The sequence below is a fragment of the Enhydra lutris genome, unplaced genomic scaffold (assembly GCF_002288905.1).
Source record: "Enhydra lutris kenyoni isolate GAN:26980312 unplaced genomic scaffold, ASM228890v2 scaffoldscaffold34, whole genome shotgun sequence".
Lineage (NCBI taxonomy): Eukaryota > Metazoa > Chordata > Mammalia > Carnivora > Mustelidae > Enhydra > Enhydra lutris.
Window position 1 is genome coordinate 24,194,086 of NW_019154118.1, and position 16,942 is coordinate 24,211,027.

General features: G+C 38.3%; 1 protein-coding gene across 1 annotated transcript in view; it reads right to left on the reverse strand.

The window, feature by feature from the left end:
- The window catches only part of LOC111153748 (DEAD-box helicase 10), a 270,832-nt gene that overhangs the window by 39,074 nt on the left and 214,816 nt on the right, over positions 1-16,942 (reverse strand). The window lies entirely within an intron of this gene.

A 16,942-nucleotide genomic window follows, 5' to 3' on the forward strand; every position in this document is an offset into this window, starting at 1 on the left:
GAATGCCCAAATGTTCCTCTGCATTCACAATGTGTTGTTCTGGGTGAAGTATATGAAGAAAATCTAGTCTCTCTGAGATAGATAGTTGGGAAAGGGAGGAGTAGTTTAATAACCTTTCCGGTAACTGTAGTTATGACTTTCCCTTGATAATACAACAAACCCTGATGAGTAGTTTCAAATAAATAGTTGCAATATAGAATCTGAAGCCATTCTGTACTGTTAAATTAAAATCCAATGGTCTACTTTTCACTTTGAATGTATCTTTAACCAGTAAGTGATGGTGTAATATCATGCATCTGCTATTTGGAAAACACTCCTTCACTTAATTTATGCAGATCTTCCTGATGTGAATCTTCAAGTGCTGACACATTTCATTTTACAATATTTTTTAAAATCACATTTATTAATATCACCATCAATATCATAAGAAGTATCTTTCAAAGTATGAGGAAGCTACTGGTGGATACAAGTTCTCCAAAATTCTAATTTTTTTCTCAGAAAGTCAAATTTTATGATTAACAACAAATATTTTCAGTTTTTCCCTTGAAACGTAAGCAACAAACAACAATTTTCCTCTGGTGGTTTTCAAACATTTCTCTTTATTATAGATGAGTTTTACTAGAATACATCCGGGCATGGTTTTGTGTTCCTCTTACTTGTGGCTCTGCAACATTCTCAGATCTATCATTTCATGTTTTTCACTACATTTGGGGAGTTTGGGCCATTATTTCTTCAAACATTTGCATGCCTCTTTCTCATCTCTCCTTCCAGGGCTACCAGGACATACATATTGGCCTACTTCACAGTTCCCTGAGGTTTTGTTCTTTTTCTTTTTCCAGTCTTTTTTCTTCCTGGTTTTTGGACAGGGTCACTTCTACTGGGCCTCCAGGTTTGCTATTCCTTTCTTCTGCTATTTCCAAACTACTTTTGAGCCCATTTGGCATGTATGGGCACTTTTTTTTTTTTTTTTTAAATAGTAATTGTGTGTTTCAGCTCTAGGACTACCCAGCTTTGTTTTTAATAGTGTTTCCATAGCTCCACTGAGATTATCTCCGTACTTATTCATTCATACCATATTTTCCTTTAATTCTCTGAACACACTCTCCTTTAATTCTTTGAACATATTTAAAATAGCTGCTTTGAAGTCTGCTAAATTCAAATCTGGCCCAATAGTTTCTTTGACTGCCTTTCTCTTGGGTATGAATCACATTTTACTGCCTAATTGCATTTCTAATATTTTTGTAGAAAAATAGACACTGCAGATATAGAAACTGAATTCTGTCATGTTTTTCTGAGGACTACTGGATTTGTATTCTATTAGGCAGTTATCTTGCTTGGATTCAAACCACAAACTCTCTCTAACCCATGGTGCTCAGCTGCTTATAGCTCTGTTTTGTCCTTGTGGCTGCCAAACGCTGCTTTTTTAGTCTGACTTCCTACAGGTCTCCCCTGAGCCTGTAACACGTGACACTCAGCCAAGGATTTAAGCAGAATTAAGCTCACCTTCTCTATAGTTTTCTTGCTTGTGGGAATTGCTCTAATTTCTACCTGTTTTATTGGCTTTGAGATCTATGCTCTGACACTGCAAGTAGAATATTTCATTTAACTGCATTTTAACTTCTAGTACCATTTAATATGCTCTTTTAGCATTTATTATAAAGCAAGCGGACTTCATAAAAGTCCTATAATAGAAGAAATAAATTACATAGTGAGACTCAGTATAAATATCTCACTCAGTATTCCTGTGTACATATTTGACTATTTGAAGGAAAATACTAATTCAGGGGGCGCCTGGGTGGCTCAGTGGGTTAATCTGCTGCCTTCGGCTCAGGTCATGATCTCAGGGTCCTGGGATCGAGTCCCACATCGGGCTCTCTGCTCAGCAGGGAGCCTGCTTCCCTCTCTCTCTCTCTGCCTGCCTCTCCGTCTACTTGTGATCTCTCTCTGTCAAATAAATAAATAAAAATCTAAAAAAAAAAAAATACTAATTCAGACTGATAAAAATTTAACTAGATAAGATATTATTTGGATTTCTGTTACTCTAACTCTCTTCCAATTAACAACATTCAGGTTTTATTATTTCCTAACTTATAAGATGATCACCATATTGTTTGTACTGCATTACATACCTTAATGCATGACAATGGCAAATGAATTTAAGTTAGCAATCATTCCTTTCAGAAACAACTTCAACCTACTAGAAGTGGAGGGATGATGGAAAAAAGTCACTTTTATGTTGATCTTTCTTGTCCTTTGGTTCATTCTTCACACGGTCAGAAATAAAAGTATAAAATATATCTATATTATGAAAAATACAATGTGGCTCTTTGATAGTTTTAATTTATTAAAATAAAAACACTATCATTTATAATAAAACAAAGCATACAAAAAGGTCACTGTCATAATGAAAACATAAAGCACCACACTCATTTTTATCCCCTTTTGGGATTATCTCCATAAGAACATAAATACTGATATACCTCCCACTTCCCAACTGTGACATCTCAGTGTGTTAGGACACCATGGCTAGAAACTGATAGCAAAAAGGAACTATTTAATATTTAAGCACTTTAGCAGGAAAGTAACTAAATTTCTACCTTAGAGACGCCATACCTGACAGCAATGGGAAGGGTGGTTGAAGGGTAAAAGATTTGAAGGTGGGATATGTTTAAAAACCATAATCGGGGCGCCTGGGTGGCTCAGGGGGTTAAGCCGCTGCCTTCGGCTCAGGTCATGATCCCAGGTCCTGGGTTTGAGCCCCGCGTCGGGCTTTCTGCTCAGCAGGGAGCCTGCTTCCTCCTCTCTCTCTGCCTGCCTCTCTGCTTACTTGTGATTTCTCTCTGTCAAATAAATAAATAAAATCTTTAAGAAAAAAAAAAAACCATAATCATCCAGCTGAAAAGAGGGATTCAGTGAAGGAAGCGGCCACAGAAATGGAGGTGGGGACATGTCTGAGAGATGTTTTATTTATTTATTTATTTATTTATTTATTTATTTATTTATTTATTTATTTTGACACTGAGAGAGAGGGAGATCACAAGTAGGCGGGGGGTGAGGGGGGAAGCAGGCTCCCCACTGAGCAGAGAGCCCGATGCCGAACTCGATCCCAGGACCCTGAGCTCGTGCCCCAAGCCAAAGGCAGAGGCCCAACACACTGAGCCACCCAGGCGCCCCATGTCTGAGAGATGTTAAGGAGGGAAAACCAACCAGATTCCGTGAACTACATGGGTACATAATATACTGCAGAAAATCAATATGCACAGAACCATAACTGCACATCAAATATGGTCCAAGAAAGCCACTTGGTAAATACTGCAAAGATGCCTTACAAAACACCTTTCTTCAACACATGTCTATTAAGAAGCTATTATATATGTCAAAAACAGACACATAGATCAATGGAACAGAAGAGAGATCCCAGAAATAGACCCTCAACTCTATGGTCAACTAATCTTCAACAAAGCAGGAAGGAATGTCCAAAGGAAAAATGACAGCCTCTTCAACAAATGGTGTTGGGAAAACTGGATAGCCACATGCAGAAAAATGAAATTGGACCATTTCCTTACACCACACACGAAAATAGACTCAAAATGGATGAAGGACCTCAATGTGAGAAAGGAATCCATCAAAATCCTTGAGGAGAACACAGGCAGCAACCTCTTCAACCTCACCCGCAGCAACTTCTTCCTAGGAACATCACCAAAGGCAAGGGAAGCAAGGGCAAAAATGAACTATTGGGATTTCATCAAGATCAAAAGCTTTTGCACAACAAAGGAAACAGTTAACAAAACCAAATGATAACTGACAGAATGGGAGAAAATATTTGCAAACAACATATCAGATAAAGGGCTAGTACCCAAAATCTATTAAGGGCTCAGCAAACTCAACACCTAAAGAACAAATAATCCAATCCAAAAATGGGCAGAAGACATGAACAGACATTTCTGCAAAGAAGACATCCAGATGGCCAACAGACACATGAAAAAATGCTCCACATCACTCAGCATCAGGGAAATACAAATCAAAACCACAATGAGATACCACCTCACACCAGTCAGAATGGCTAAAATTAACAAGTCAGGAAATGACAGATGCTGGCGAGGATGTGGAGAAAGGGGAATCCTCCTACACTGTTGGTGGGAATGCAAATTGGTGCAACCACTCTGGAAAACAGCATGGAGATTCCTCAAAAAGCTGAAAATAGAGCTACCCTATGACCCAGCAATTGCACTACTGGGTATTTACCCTAAAGATACAAACATAGTGACCCGAAGGGGCACGTGCACCCAAATGTTTATAGCAGCAATGTCCACAATAGCCAAACTATGGAAAGAACCTAGATGTCCATCAACAGATGAATGGATAAAGAAGATGTGGTATATATATACAATGGAATACTATGCAGCCATCAAAAGAAATGAAATCTTGCCATTTGCGATGATGTGGATGGAACTAGAGGGTATTATGCTTAGCAAAATCAGTCAATCGGAGAAAGACAACTATCATATGATCTCCCTGATATGAGGAAGTGGAGATGCAACGTGGGGGGTTTGGAGGGTAGGAAAAGAATAAATTAAACAAGATGGTATCGGGAGGGAGACAAACCATAAGAGACTCTTAACCTCACAAAACAAACTGAGGGTTGCTGGGGTTCGGGTGGTCGGGAGAGGGTGGTGGGATTATGGACATTGGGAAGGGTTTGTGCTATGGTGAGTGCTGTGAAATGTGTGAACCTGGAGATTCACAGACCTGTACCCCTGGGGATAAAAATACATTATATGTTTATAAAAAATTTAAAAAATTAAAAAAAAAAAAAGAAGCTATTATATGTGCCAGATACATGACTAGGTTCTGGGGATGCCTAGTAATGAGACAAAGTCCCTACCCTAACAAGAAAATGAGTTCTCCTAGGATATTACCCATGGAGAAGCATAGCATGAAAGCCAGGCTCTGCTATTTCTGGGGAACAGCCAGTGAAGAGGGAACTGGCTCCACCGGTCCTGCCTGCCACCTTATAGAATGCAGCCTTCAACTCACGGCTCCTCTGACATGGAGCTAACTGATTGCCGATCCTGACGGTCAACATGCTTCTCTTCAGGTACTTCCCGGTTGGAAGCTGCAACCACTCCTGCCTCACTGACTGATCACTCGCCCACCTCTCCCCCCAACCTCAGCTCCAAACAAGAACCTATAAGTGCAACAGTGTCACACCTATACTACTCTCTTCTCTCTTTACAGCCCCAAGAAAGAAGGTCTCACACACAGAAATCAGGGTCACCTCTATGAACTGGCTGTTCCTGAGACAGAGTTTCAGAACCTCGGAGGAAAATATTTCACCTAAAATAAGAATGGCTTTTCCTAAAATAGTTACTTGAAAGACTCAATTATAAGTAGGACAGAAGAAAATACCTGAAAAAGAAATGTAACACAACTAGCTTTTACTTTGTTTTCGGTTTTGATGATGGCAAGAAACACATATATAAAGTGTCACCCTCCAACAATAAATTCACAAAGGGCTCTGACACACTTTATCTTACTTGATTTTCAAGCCCTATGAAGTAAGAAGGTAATTACTGCTCTTGTTCTCAAAATGAAAAACTGCGATTCAGAGGACTAAATAACTTAACCAAGGTCACACACACCTGGACATATGCTAGGCCTTCTCCTGGATCACCCTGAATCTCAACTCTCACCGTAAAAAATCTCTAGATTTGTTGCTTGTACAATTCTTTCTTCAGAATCAAGCATATTCTATGAGCTTCATAAAACACAGAGTTCTGCTTTCAGTGTACCCTGCATGTACCCACCTCCACTCTGACTGGCCTGGTCTCCCAAGCATGTCTCTGGTGTCTCTTGCCTGCAGCCCCACACCAGCCGACTCACCAGACTCTGTAACCATTCTTCCCCTCCTTCTAATCACATCAACTGTCCATGTTGTAACTAGAACATTGTTGTTGTTGTTGTTTCATTCAGGTTGAAGTCTGATCGTGTTTTCACCTGCTTACAACCTTTTAAGACATACTTTCATTCAAGTCCTAGAACAAGACAAGCCCCCTCCCATCTCATCAACATGACGCCAGGTATTTTTTTTACTAGAATTCTTTTCCACTTACTCTCGTCTGATGTGCGGTGTTCTCTGATACCAAACGTGGTGTCTTTTAAACACCAATTTTCCAATGCCAAATGAGTGTACCAGCAATTCAATTCTGACACTATACAAAGTCAGCAAAGACCCCACAGGTAAAGGGCTCAGTCCCACGAGACATCAAATGCCAGGTGCAAGTGGGGTCCCCAAATGACCTGTACTTCTTCCTAGCCAACTACAAATTCAGGGATTCTCACAACCTCCTCCTCAGGTTTGATAATTCTCAAGAATGATTCAGATCTCAGTACAGTGCCCTGCTATGACTGCCAGCTTATCTATTATAGAAGTGACAACTCAGGAACAACCAGATGGAAGAGACGCATAGAACAAGGTATGGAGTGGGGAGAGGGGCAGAGCTTCCAGGCCCTCTCCAGGTGTGCCACCTTTCTAGCACCGTGACATATTCACCAACCTGGATGTTCTCAGAATCTTACTGTTCAAGAGTTCTTATAACTCCATTTCCAGGCCTAACTTCCTCCCAAGAGAGAGGAAGTAGGGCTAGTTCCCATCCTCTAATCCTGTGTTCAGCCTCTCTAGTGACCAGGCCCCCTTTTGATGCCCTGAGTCACCTCATTTGCATAAACTCAAGTACACCGGACAGGGGATTCTTATGGGTAATACAGTACTGTCACTCAGGAAATCCCAAAGATTTTAGAAGTTCAGTGTTGGGAACCAGGAATAAAGATCAATTATATTTTTTTATTATACAACACCTCATTAATTCCAAGTCATCTGGTCTTAGACTAAGCATTTCTAAACATCACTTCCTCAGTAAAACTTCCTGCAGATTTGTTTCGGTGCTATACCTTGAGCGAATTCCCTATTTAATGTCTGTATTCCTTCCTAAGCAGTAGGTCCCATGGGAGTAAAGGCCATATCCCGCTACTGCTGTTGGAATAAATGTCCAGGCCCAAGATGGAGGCACTCCTACCTGGGGAGCCATGGGAGCAAATCAAAACTTTTGGGTCCCTGTAAATGCTCTGCTTGACCAGAGATGCACTATATTGAGTCAGCTAACCCCAAGCATCAAGCCAACTCTGGGCTTTCTCACCCAGAACAAGACTATGTGGCCCCAATCAATCAGATACTATTTTCCCTTTTCCTTGTTCTTTATTCTTTATCCTATCAATGCTTCCTGCCATACGTCCCATTTTGTACTTCTCCAATAGCAGACTGTCCACTTCGCAAAATGTTAAAGCTTGTATAACCTAAATTGTCTTCTTTGAATATTTTTTTTAAATTGCTCACTACTGTAATCAAAAAGCATACAACAGGTTCTCAAATATTTGATAAGTAAAAAGATATTTAATGTGAAAATACTCAAGTAGAATATGATTTTATTATTATTAATGAGTGTATAAATACAACTGATAAAGGTTTAACACTGGTTAAGTTAGAAATCTTATCAATTTAGATCTGATCATAGGATTTTTATGATAATTGTCAACCACTTACATCTCAGATTCCTCAGGTATAAAACAGAAATATTTTATAGTATTTAGGCATAAGGAAGCTGCTGAGAACCTTAATTGCAGCTGCTTGGAAAATATGCAACCAGCTTCTTAATAGGAAAAAAATGAGTGGTCAGTAAAGAAAAATGAATGTGTGATAATGCCTATAAAACAATATAAATTGTGTTTAAAATTCCCTCTAGAAGATTATGTAAGAAAACTTCAGGTAACAATCAATATACACACCAAGGGCTTATCCATACACAGAGAATCTAGTTACGGAATCAGATATGAACAAGTCCTTGACCCTTACATTCATTCAAAAAATATGGGAACCTCAAGCACTTCCCTCAGCTCAAATTAATCATTTTCTTAGAGCTCAGTATATACAGCCCATCATGGGAAGGCAAAAATAAATGAGTTAGGGTCTTACTTTTGAGAACTTTAAAATTTTAGAATAGAATACTATTTAAACTTCCTTCAGCAGACAGATAGCAGAGAGAGCCAGACGGTACATCTAAATACATTTCTATACATGCTGTATTTCCTTTACTTCTTTTTCTTTCTGAGGGCACGCACAACTACAGCCAAAGCAAAAACAAAAGTGAAATCCTAATGCTAAAAGTGAGAGTACAAAATGGCCCAATAAGAAATGTAACACACTCAAAGCTTGATAAAAAGAAAACACAAAGTGACATAACTCTAGAACACCTCTGAGAAGCGGAGAGGAGGGCTGACAAGGGAGGGAAAGAAAACAGATTATTTCCTTGAACTACACACAAAGAACCATAGCATATTTTATTAGGCCAAAGACCTTGAATGTCTATAAAGTAACAGGGACTAAGATTTTATTTCAATCATTTCACTAAGGGGTGGAAACGGAAGCAATACTACATGCCGTGGATGGAGAGACACACATGCTCGCAGGTTGTGATCATCAGTGAGGAAATCAACTCCAAGTCTAAATTACCTGGATTGCCTTCCTGTATACTACGTGGCATTCCACAAAAATATATAAGATAAGCCCTAAGAATTGTCTTCAGATTTGAGTTACTTAATTCCATATAGGATTTTTTTAAAAGACTTCCCATAATGCATGAATTAAAAGCAGAATGCCAACTCTGACACACTAAAATTTCTTAAGGGAAAATACCAAAATTCATAATCAACTATTTCTAATCCTGAAAAAGAATGTAAAGATGGTGAAAAAAATGTTTAGAGAAAAATGAGGTACTCAAAATATATTTTGTTCTCACTAACAAAACTTCAAAACAACTAAGAAAGCACTGAGATGATACTTCATAGTTTTGAAATTTAAAATAAAAATTCTGATTGCTAAAGACAGCCAGCCAGCCATCTTCAGTAGTTAGAGATGGATTCATTTTTTTGAGATTTACCCAAGCTACACATTCCAGGTACGAAGTTCCTGAGTGAAAAAAAATCACTGAAATGGTTTTTCTCAACTATAAGCACAAAAGGGTTAATGATATTAAAAGCTGAAAGTCAGCATCTACTAGGGTCCATGTGCAGAATAGTAAACACAGGAGCAGCTGACAGAGAGATCACTGCTCCTGACCATAATGCCAAATTTTAATTGCCTGACTCCTCCACTTTTTAATAAGGATGTTGTCATACTCATTAAAATATTTTAGAATATTTTCAGTTTCTGGCTCTTAGAAATTTATTCCATAATAGCGATGTTGGGCTTTGGCCTAATGCTGATTTTTATACTCAGTTGCTTGGTATCTGGCCAAAGGGTGTCTTTTCTGCACTTCCAATATCTATACTGGCTGAATTGCACTTGAAATCTGGAACTCTGGTCAAGGGTTCTGGACTGAACAGTTATGGGGCTCTTGTTCAGAAATCTGTCCTTCCTAACTTCTGGCACTTACTGAACAGGCATAGTGACTCAGAGGAAGGCAACACATTTCAGCCCTGGCCATCTAATCATAGAGGAAACTGAGGGAACAAAGGGAACACAGGATGTTGGGAAATGATAAAAGCATTATCTAGGGGAACAAGGAGGAGAATTTAGGCAAAGGCTACCTGTTTAGAGAATTTCTTTCTTAAATCTAGTCAAGCTTACCCAAATCCCACCCAGTACCCTCTTTATTTTTCCCAAGCGTTCCAAAACAATAGAAATATCTGATTGAAAGGCTATGAGGAAGTGATATAAATAATACATGAAGTGAACACAGTTAAGAATGGCAGGCGAAAGGCTGGAACATGAATATTCAAACCCTCAAAGAGCAAATCCCAAATTTGGAAGGATCTTCAGAATTTGGAATAGTCACTCAACAACTATGTACTTGCACACTTGCTGTCTGCTGAGCATTGCTAAAGAAGAAGAATGTAATCTGAAACACGGCATGACAGAAGAGACTATGATTCAGCATTTTAACCTTAATAAGACTTTCAACAAAATGAAATTCCTCCTAAAACTACCTTACACAAAATTCATTATTCTTCCTAAATTGCTTACTGACTCGCTTACTTAATATATGACTATCTCACAAAGCTCTGAAAGATACTGAGAATGCGACAATTTCATAATATCCTATTAAATAATGGTGCTTCCTATTATGATCATCTTTATTTCTCATCCTCTTCTTTCCAGAGGAAAGTTACATCAAATCGGATATTAAACAAAGTACAAATTCCAGTTTGCCATTCTTGTCACAATAATGAACACTTTAATCTACAATGAGTCACAAGACCCTGATTTGATTGTTCTACCGGCAGCTGGCAGTGTGTCCTTGGGCAATTTACTAACTCTGGGAGCTTGTTTCCTCATCTGTATAATCTAAACACTGTCATCTACCATTCAATGTTGCTTTGAGGATCAAATGAGAAAGTACGAGAAGTCGTCTGTGATAATGTTTACCATCATTAGTAGCAGAACTGTACAAATAACAAAAAGACATTCTAGCAGTTTGGTGGTCTCCCTCTGCTTTCTCCAAACATTAATTCTAACATGGGCAATAATATGCAATAGATTTAAATCTCCTTAGGAAGCAGTGTATTCATAATAAAAAAAAAATAAACAGAAAATTATACACAAAAGAGAACAGAACTAAAACTATCAATGTCAGAATGTTAGCAAAGGTAGCTCATGAATAAATAAAAGTACTACTTTGTAAACCAAGTAGTAAATAGTTTGATGAATGGACTATTATTCAACAATGACAAAGACTGATACAGGGGTGAATTTCAAATGCACCTTGCCAAGCGAAAGAGAATGGACCCCAAAGGCTATATACTGAGAGATTCAATTTATATTAAAATCTGGGGGGAAAAAAAACAACAGAAAACAGATCAGCGGTTGCCAGATGTTTGGGAGAAGGCAGCAAGAAAGAATTTCTTGGGATGATGATGTACCTATATTGTTTTACTTTGATGGTTGCAGATGCACGCCTCTATGTATTTGTCAAAATCCGTAAGTGAATACCACAAATAATGAATCTTACATGTAAGCTAATAAAAGAGCCCCCAAATAATATTTTAATGATCTTTAAAGGTATTCACAATGAATCAGTAAATTATGAAGACCATACTAATAAAAAAATATGTATAGAGGAAACTTTGGGTGGTAGGCATGGATTACAGAATTTTTCCTTTTTCTACCAATCAAAAAGGGTCTTACAATGAGTAAGTAATATTTTTGAAGTCAAAGAGACAAAATATTGTTTTTTAAGATTCTAGAGAGGTTTGTAAGGACTCTCTAATATGACAACAGTGGGCTTTCAATCGGAAGTTCTTAATGTAGGATTCCTGGAAGGCACAAAACTACTGAAACAACATCAAAAAATTCTTAGTATTCACATATACACATTTTGGAAGAAGAGTCATATCTTTTAAGATTCCATGAGCCACCAACCATCCCTGAATCCTGTTCCTGGTCAAGAACTAATGCTTGGGGGACGCCTGGGTGGCTCAGTTGGTTGAGCAGCTGCCTTCGGCTCAGGTCATGATCCCAGCGTCCTGGGATTGAGTCCCACATCGGGCTCCTTGCTCGTCGGGGAGCTTGCTTCTCCCTCTGCCTCTGCCTGCCATTCTGTCTGCCTGTGCTTGCTCTCTCTCCCTCTCTCTCTCTGACAAATAAATAAATAAAAAAAAAAAATCTTTAAAAAAAAAAAAAGAACTAATGCTTGGTACAACTATATTTCTTGGGGCTACATTGATATTAAGAACACAGACCTCATATTAGACAGTTGGGAGTTTTTAAGAGGGTCATTCATTCCCAAAAGCCCTGAATATGAATTAGGTTCCAACTGCCAAATGGTACATGCCAGTCTCATAAGAATTGTTTCAGGCTGCTGACAAGCAGAAAAACACCGAAGTCATAAACTCCCCATTGTTAAGGGCGAGAATTCCTAACAGCAATTCATAAAACAGTCATAGAGTGAGTGGGATCAGGTACCCCTCTGTCACATGACTATCTTTGCAATCTTTGGCCAAACTTCTAATTTCTCTGGGAGAAAAGGGAAACTGTAACCACCAGTTAGACTCTAGCTTTAGAGCAACTGAACATGGACAGGATGGGTTTCAGTCACATGCATGTTTACTTTTACCACATTCCTCGCAGTTTGTTCTACCAATTCATTTCTCCAAGGGTCACTCCAAGCACAACCTCAACTTCTCTCAGCGAGCTAGTGGAAAACTACTCTCAGCGGGGACTAAAACTGGTTCATGTTTGGTGAAAATTAAATAGCAATTTAAAATTAGAAATAAATTGAATGAATTCAAGTTCTGACAAATGCATATGAATGAATCCAGTAGAACGTGAAAATTCACTCACCATGAACATACAAAAAGCCAAAAATGCTAAGCAGTGTGTGAAACATCCCCTACAAATATAAAAGTTACAAACCATGATGGTATATCTTCTAGGGAAACAGGTAATTCTGATATCGCTGACAAACATTCCCATCCCAAACCAACTTCTGTTAGCATCGTGTCCAGCGGGGCCTCAGTTGCCTCTGCTAAGACCACCCTGCTCTCAGAGTCAGCCTCCTTATAAAAGCAGATCATTTCCAGTGGGCTAGTTTTAAATAAATTGTCCATTAAAAAAAACACAATAAATATGTTTTTGCAATAAAAAATGTTTTATAAATAATAATGCAATATATTATTATAATTATTATAAATAAAATAAATTATAATTATTATAAATAAATAAAAATGCAATAAAAATGTTTTCTTCCTCATTTTCTCTTGCTCCCTCCTGCCAGTATTTTAAACACCAGTGATTCAAGGGGAAGGGAGGGGAGGAGAGATAAAAGACATTACTTTGGAAATAGGTGGTTCTTCAAAGTTAATAATAGAGTTAGCAAATAATTCCAATCCTAGGTATACACCCAAGAGAAATGGAAATACGTTTCCACACAAGAACTTACACACAAACAAAACCTGTATGTAGCAGTATTATTCATAATAGCCCAAAAGTCTGAACAACCCAAATTTTCTAACAAATGATAAATGGATAAATAAAATGTAGGATATCCATACAATGAAATGTCACTCATTAATGAAAGAAATGAAGTGCAGTAGCCTTCATCCACGGTTTCAGTTCCCTGCAGCAAACTATGGGCTGGAAGTAGACGATCTCCTTCTGACACCCTGTCAGGTCCACGAAGCCTAGCGCTATATCACAATGCCTACGTCATTCCTTTCACTGCATTTCATCACGTAGGCATTCCGTGATCTCACATCATCACAAGAATAAGGGTGAGTCCAGTGTAATAAGCCTTAACTTCTACCATAATATAATGTTGGAAATGTTCTACTTTATTGTTATTAATATTTTATTGTGACTATTTATAAATTAAGCTTGATCACAGGTATATATAAGAAAAAATAGTATATGTAGGGTTTGGTACTATCCACAGTTTCAGGCATCCATGGGTGGTCTTGGAACATACTGCCAGTGGATAAGGGAGAACACCACTATACACACACACACACACACACACACACACACACACGTCCCTACATTACTGACCCTATTAATCTGGAGATACTTTAGGAGCAGTAACCTTTGTATTTCTCTTTGTAACACTCAAAGCCCCTTATCATGAGCACTTTGCACACAGTAAGCACTGAGAAAATATTTGTTACAAAAATATAATGTATAAGTTAACTGTGGTCCTAGATTCCTGGACCAAGTGAGACAACCAATATATCTTTCCCCTTAAGATTTGCATTAGAAGACATTCAGAGGTTTTAAATTTCAGCTTCTATATTTGTAGACAATTCTTCGTCATAGTCTTTCCAAGGTTAAAACTGTAAGCAATATATATGTCCCTACAGAGACCTCATGAAATATTTTACCCTATTTTTTCAATTTTGTGAATATTCTGGGGTTGTGTTGAAATATATCTAAAATACTTTAAAAAGCACATCCCTTTGCTCTGAATAAATGAGAAGCTCATAACCATATGCTGCACTCTTAAATATTTTATTTGCTAATAAGTAACTTCTCTATAAGGAATTTCTCTTCTATGGTCTTTATCTGAATTATAAACAACGGAAAAGGTAGGCCAGTCAGCACAAATATCTGAAAAGCACAAATACAGGTAATTCTAATACAAAGGAAGAAAGGATACATGTCCTGCAGGAGAATCTGTAATTGAAATGCAATAGAAGCTCAGCCAACAAATGGAAGGCCTGCTCTGGCACTAGGAGGGGATAGTGGTGGTGGCAGATGTTAAGGAAAGTTTTATGAAGAGCATCGTTTAAGTTATGCTCAGGCTAAATAAGGAATGGAACATGTAAAGGACATGAAGAAGGCCATTTCAGGTGAAGGCATAACATCAGCAAAGACAAGGCCATCAACTGTGTAGGCACATAAAAAGGTCAGTCCTAGAAAAGTAACTAGAACAAGGTACTTCCCCACTGTCCTCCAAGCAGAATGCAGCCCCCTGCCAGAGTGCACGGCCTGGGAAGCAGAAGGCCACTTTTAGCTCCTGCTGAACCCCCTCAGCCAGGCATTCTCCCCGACAATTAACAACCAAATGGGGGAGGAAGGGATCGGGCTTGTGTGGGAAGAACGTACAGGGGCAGTGGTGGTGGTGGTGACCAGGCAACTTCTGTTAAATCTTGGGTCATCCAGGCTCACTGTGTGCCCTGACTGTACCAAAGCTTTACTATGTGGGAATTAATATGGTATTAATAATTAAGTAATCATAATGAGGAAATAAATATAAAGTGCCTTATACCAAGCTTAGCCAATGCAGGCACTCAATAAATGACACAAAGTAGTTGTTTTGGCAGAAGGGAAGCCGAGGAATGTAAATTATTCTAGGAAGGTAGACAGGCCTGGGATCTGGGGCTAATGTGTCTTTGGACTACTAAGGGGGTAAAAATATCTGTATTAGGTAGCTATTTTTTAGCCAGGTAAAGTTTAGGATTACAAAATAATTCTCAGTATTGTTGTCTTTATGTTGAAGCAAAACTGCCCAAGTACTTCATTTTATTCTAATATTAAATTACCAATTTGCATTTTCTTTTGTGAAATGATAATGATGGTTGTGTGCTTTTATGTGTGCCCAATGGAAAAGTAACCAATGGTGGCAATGCTATGATATCCCTCATTTTCTTTTGAAGTTTTTATTATTTTTATATATTTTATTATATTGTATTTTAATTATATTATTATTTTTTTTAAAGAGGGGGAGAGAAAAAAGGGCGGGGGAGATGAAGAGAGTATCTTAAGCAAGCTCCATACCCAGCGCAGCGCCCAACATGGGGCTCAATCCCATGACCCTGAGATCATGACCTGAGCCAAAATCAAGGGCTGGATGCTTAACTGAGTGAGCCACCCAGGCTCCCTTTCCTCATTCTCTGTTGGTTTTGAAATGCAAAAGTTTGGGAATCAGTATACTCCTGAGATCTCTGTAACTGGTTTTATAACCTACCTAAGGGTCATAAATTTTAGCCCAAGATTACAAACAAATAATGTAACAGATGTCTACTGGAAAAGTCAAATAATTTGTAACCTGATACAGAGGAGGAAAGAAAATAATAAAGGTAGTTCCAGAATAACTGGAGAGAAAGGACTAATAGAGACCAGTTCATCTGTGAGGTTCAGAAACTTAACCAGAGGCAGGTGAAAAGTGAGAATAAAAGAGAGGTTATTAAGGACGTACCCAAAGACAGCAGCTTACAGCTAAAGTTTACAACATTGTATTCAAGAACATTTGGGAACATCGGAATTTTGGGTGGCCTGCTTACAGACAGGATGATTTAAGAAAAACAAACAAAAGGAAAGACAAAAACCACTAAAAATGCCCACAATTAAGTATGATTATTCCTACAGAGCCAGTCCTCACACTTTATGCCACGTATCACAGTGTGAGGCATGTGCTTCCTCTACAAAATACCCAGAATTATTTTAGTGTTGATGAGGTCGTCACTCTTTGGCACTGGGATAGGTTTACATGGAACAACTGCCATGACTGTATTTGCTTGAATGCTCATGAGGGCAAGTTTCTGATTTTCCCGCCGAACATGTGACGGACACAGGCACTGGGTGACCTCACTCCGTGACTCTCATCCCTCTCGTGCAGCAAGTAATGTGTTTTTCAGTTCACTTCCCAGAGACTCTCCTCAACTTTCTAGTGGTCAGCACTGCTTTCACACTGTACATGTTACAGTTATGAGGGAAGGTGAATTGTGTGCAGGAATGAGAACTGAAGAGCGAAACTCTGATGGGCCCGTGTACATGGAGAACCACTGTCCTAGAGCTGTGGTCCATGGTCTACTAGGAAGCCAAGATGGGTTGTAAACTTATTAAAAAACACAAGATCTCTCTGCTGTTCTTTAAAGGAATGATTAATAATTCCCTGTATTTTTTTTTCATATAGCTCTAAAGGTTATTTATTGGGAAACTATGTAGCCAAATTACTAGGGATTAGTAAAATCTGGTATTCAAAAATTAAGGGTCACTTGGTTATCACAGATTTATCCCTCTTGTCTTAGTTTGAGTAAAATTTTCAATTATTATTTTTTCTTCAATTATGCAATCTAGTTTCTTTAGTATTATCATTATCAACTGAGTTTGTTCATTAATTATACAGAGGTGATATATGTTTGCGCATTTTGGGGTTTTCCTCAATTTTCTTATACAGTGACATGTTACTGGGTGATATTCCATCTGTGAGAATATGCACTATTGAAACAACTTGCCATCTACCATCAGTACAGGGTAATAAAGTTGCTATGGTATTTTTAGGTTTACATGGCATACAAATCATATGCAAGCTCATATACTGTGCCCCATTACTGACACTAGTTCATGAATACCTTAGTATCTCTATTCTGCATTTTTGCATTCTGTATGCATATT